At 35.7% G+C, this 5,000-nt stretch overlaps 1 protein-coding gene across 2 annotated transcripts in view; it reads left to right on the plus strand.

Moving 5' to 3' along the window:
- Window positions 1-5,000, plus strand: part of LOC128703047 (protein turtle homolog B-like) — a 119,203-nt gene that overhangs the window by 99,848 nt on the left and 14,355 nt on the right. The gene's annotated exons all lie outside the window — the stretch shown is intronic.

A 5,000-nucleotide genomic window follows, 5' to 3' on the forward strand; every position in this document is an offset into this window, starting at 1 on the left:
GAGCGATTTATTTTTCTTCAGTTTAAACACGTAGGGAGATATTCTTTGAACCCCTAAAGTGGGAGGGATGTAAACTCTCAGTGCATATATACATCTCTCAGTGTCTATTAACTGATATACATCTGTCAGTGTATGTACACAGGAATATATATTTAACTTTGTATATACACTGTATAATATACATCTCTCAGTGAATATACACTGAGAGATTCACTCCTTCCAGTGTGTAAACACTGTGTGATGTACATTTGTCAGTGTATATACACTGAGAGATATACACCGCTCATTGTATATACATTCATATACACCTTACAGTGTATATACACTTCTCAGTGTAACTACAGAGAACATAACTTACGAAATCGTAATGACATAATTGCAAATAAACCATACCACGGGCGGGATTTGAACCCGCGGTCAGAGAGTCTCAAAACTCCAGACCGTCGCCTTAGCCACTGGCTAGATGGTCCAGTGGCTAACGCGACGGTCTGGAGTTTTGAGACTCTCTGACCGTGGGTTCAAATACCGCCCGTGGTATGGTTTGTTTACAGAGAACATTTAGAGTGATGTATATCTCTTAGTGTACGTACATTGAGAAATACACTGTAATTGATAGATAAGGTAGATAAAGTATATAAGGGCCTATAACTAGTATGAAAACTCCTATAACCAATAGATAAGGGCCTGTAACTAGTATATAAGGACCTATAACAAGTAGATTAGGGTCAATAACTAGTGTATAAGGACCTATAACGTAGATAAGGGTCTATAACTAGAATATAAGGACCTATAACAAGTAGATTAGGGTCTATAACTAGTGTATAAGGACCTATAACGTAGATAAGGGTCTATAACTAGAATATAAGGACCTATAACAAGTAGATTAGGGCCTATAACTAGTGTATAAGGACCTATAACGTAGATAAGGGTCTATAACTAGGATATAAGGACCTATAACAAGGAGATTAGGGCCTGTAACTAGTAGATAAGGACCTGTAACTAGTATATAAGGGCCTGTCACTAGTATATAAGGGCCTGTAACTAGTATATAAGGACCTGTAACTAGTATATAAGGACCTGTAACTAGTATATGAGGACCTGTAACTAGTATATAAGGACCTGTAACAGTATACAAGGGCCATTAACTAGTATATAAGGACTGTAACTAGTATATAAGGACCTGTAACTAGTATACAAGGACCTGTAACTAGTATATAAGGACCTGTAACTAGTATATAAGGACCTGTAACTAGTATATAAGGACCTGTAACTAGTATATAAGGACCTGTAACTAGCATATAAGGACCTGTAACTAGTATATAAGGGCCATTAACTAGTATATAAGGACCTGTAACTAGTATATAAGGACCTGTAACTAGTATATAAGGACCTGTAGCTAGTATATAAGGACCTGTATCTAGTATATAAGGACCTGTAACTAGTATATAAGGACCTGTAACTAGTATATAAGGACCTGTAACTAGTATATAAGGGCCATTAACTAGTATATAAGGACCTGTAACTAGTATATAAGGACCTGTAACTAGTATATAAGGACCTGTAACTAGTATATAAGGGCCTGTAACTAGTATATAAGGACCTGTAATTAGTATATAAGGGCCATTAACTAGTATATAAGGACCTGTAACTAGTATATAAGGACGTGTAACTAGTATATAAGGGCCATTAACTAGTATATAAGGACCTGTAACTAGTATATAAGGACCTGTAACTAGTATATAAGGACCTGTAACTAGTATATAAGGGCCATTAACTAGTATATAAGGACCTGTAACTAGTATATAAGGGCCATTAACTAGTATATAAGGACGTGTAACTAGTATATAAGGACCTGTAACTAGTATATAAGGACCTGTAACTAGTATATAAGGACCTATAACTAGTATATAAGGCCCATTAACTAGTATATAAGGACGTGTAACTAGTAAATAAGGACCTGTAACTAGTATATAAAGACCTGTAACTAGTATATAAGGACCTCTAACTAGTATATAAGGACTTGTAACTAGTGTATAAGGACCTGTAACTAATATATAAGGACCTGCAACTAGTATATAAGGACCTGTAACTAGTATATAAGGACCTGTAACTAGTATTTAAGGGCCATTAACTAGTATATAAGGACCTGTAACTAGTATATAAGGACCTGTAATTAGTATATAAGGACCTGTAACTAGTATATAAGGGCCATTAACTAGTATATAAGGACCTGTAACTAGTATATAAGGACCTGTAACTAGTATACAAGGACCTGTAACTAGTATATAAGGACCTGTAACTAGTATATAAGGACCTATAACTAGTATATAAGGGCCATTAACTAGTATATAAGGACGTGTAACTAGTATATAAGGACCTGTAACTAGTATATAAGGACCTATAACTAGTATATAAGGACCTGTAACTAATATATAAGGACCTGTAACTAGTATATAAGGACCTGTAACTAGTATATAAGGACCTATAACTAGTATATAAGGACCTGTAACTAATATATAAGGACCTGTAACTAGTATATAAGGACCTGTAACTAGTATATAAGGACCTGTAACTAGTATATAAGGACCTGTAACTAGTATATAAGGACCTGTAACTAATATATAAGGACCTGTAACTAGTATATAAGGACCTGTAATTAGTATATGAGGACCATTAACTAGTATATAAGGGCCTGTAACTAGTATATAAGGGCCTGTAACTAGTATATAAGGACCTGTAACTAGTATATAAGGACCTGTAACTAGTATATGAGGGCCATTAACTAGTATATAAGGGCCATTAACTAGTATATAAGGACCTGTAACTAGTATATAAGAACCTATAACTAGTATATAAGGGCCTGTAACTAATATATAAGGACCTGTAACTAGTATATAAGGGCCTGTAACTAGTATATAAGGGCCTGTAACTAGTATATAAGGGCCTGTAACTAGTATATAAGGACCTGTAATTAGTATATAAGGGCCTGTAACTAGTATATAAGGGCCTGTAACTAGTATGTAAGGACCTGTAGCTAGTATATAAGGGCCATTAACTAGTATATAAGGGCCTGTAACTAGTATATAAGAGTCATTAACTAGTATATAAGGGTCATTAACTAGTATATAAGGGCCATTAACTAGTATATAAGGGCCATTAACTAGTATATAAGGGCCATTAACTAGTATATAAGAACCTGTAACTAGTATATAAGTACCTGTAACTAGTATATAAGGACCTGTAACTAGTATATAAGGGCCACTAACAAGTATATAAGGGCCATTAACTAGTATATAAGGGCCATTAACTAGTATATAAGGGCCATTAACTAGTATATAAGGGCCATTAACTAGTATATAAGGGCCATTAACTAGTATATAAGGGCCATTAACTAGTATATAAGGGCCATTAACTAGTATATAAGGGCCATTAACTAGTATATAAGGGCCATTAACTAGTATATAAGGGTCATTAACTAGTATATAAGGGCCATTAACTAGTATATAAGGGCCATTAACTAGTATATAAGGGCCATTAACTAGTATATAAGAGCCATTAACTAGTATATAAGGGCCATTAACTAGTATATAAGGGCCATTAACTAGTATATAAGAACCTGTAACTAGTATATAAGTACCTGTAACTAGTATATAAGGACCTGTAACTAGTATATAAGGGCCACTAACTAGTATATAAGGGCCATTAACTAGTATATAAGGGCCATTAACTAGTATATAAGGGCCATTAACTAGTATATAAGGGCCATTAACTAGTATATAAGGGCCATTAACTAGTATATAAGGGCCATTAACTAGTATATAAGGGCCATTAACTAGTATATAAGGGCCATTAACTAGTATATAAGGGCCATTAACTAGTATATAAGGGCCATTAACTAGTATATAAGGGCCATTAACTAGTATATAAGAACCTGTACCTATTATATAAGTACCTGTAACTAGTATATAAGGACCTGTAACTAGTATATAAGGGCCATTAACTAGTATATAAGGGCCATTAACTAGTATATAAGGGCCATTAACTAGTATATAAGGGCCATTAACTAGTATATAAGAACCTGTAACTAGTATATAAGTACCTGTAACTAGTATATAAGGACCTGTAACTAGTATATAAGGGCCATTAACTAGTATATAAGGGCCATTAACTAGTATATACGGGCCATTAACTAGTATATAAGGGCCATTAACTAGTATATAAGAACCTGTAACTAGTATATAAGTACCTGTGACTAGTATATAAGGACCTGTAACTAGTATATAAGGGCCATTAACTAGTATATAAGGGCCATTAACTAGTATATAAGGGCCATTAACTAGTATATAAGGGCCATTAACTAGTATATAAGGGCCATTAACTAGTATATAAGGGCCTATACACAAACTTTGTGTATATATATATCACTGTCCAGAAGTCAGGTTTTAAATACATTATTGAATGCCTCATAATTTTGTTGTCTGCTTTTAGTGTGGCTATTCTGGAGGTGTGTCTGGCACTCCCGCCAGAGGTTATAATGTAGTGTCAGTCAAACAACGACCTGGCCAGCTGTGGCACCCCGGGCCGCGAAGTTATTATGTAAAGTGCTTGTCAAACAGCCTGTTTCAGTTCCTGTCCTGCAGACAGTGAAACAGCCTGTTTCACTGCTTGTAGGACAGGTAGTAACAGTCTGTTTCACTGCTTGTAGGACAGGCAATGTAACAACCTGTTTCTCTGCTTGTAGGACAGGATGTGCAACAGCCTGTTTCATTGCTTGTAGGACAGGCAGTGTAACCGTCTGTTTCACTGCTTGTAGGACAGGCTGTGTAACCGTCTGTTTCACTGCTTGTAGGACAGGCTGTGTAACCGTCTGTTTCACTGCTTGTAGGACAGGCTGTGTAACCGTCTGTTTCACTGCTTGTAGGACAGGCTGTGTAACCGTCTGTTTCACTGCTTGTAGGACAGGCTGTGTAACCGTCTGTTTCACTGCTTGTAGGACAGGC

This window comes from Cherax quadricarinatus, chromosome 86, assembly GCF_038502225.1.
Source record: "Cherax quadricarinatus isolate ZL_2023a chromosome 86, ASM3850222v1, whole genome shotgun sequence".
NCBI classification, from domain to species: Eukaryota; Metazoa; Arthropoda; class Malacostraca; order Decapoda; family Parastacidae; genus Cherax; species Cherax quadricarinatus.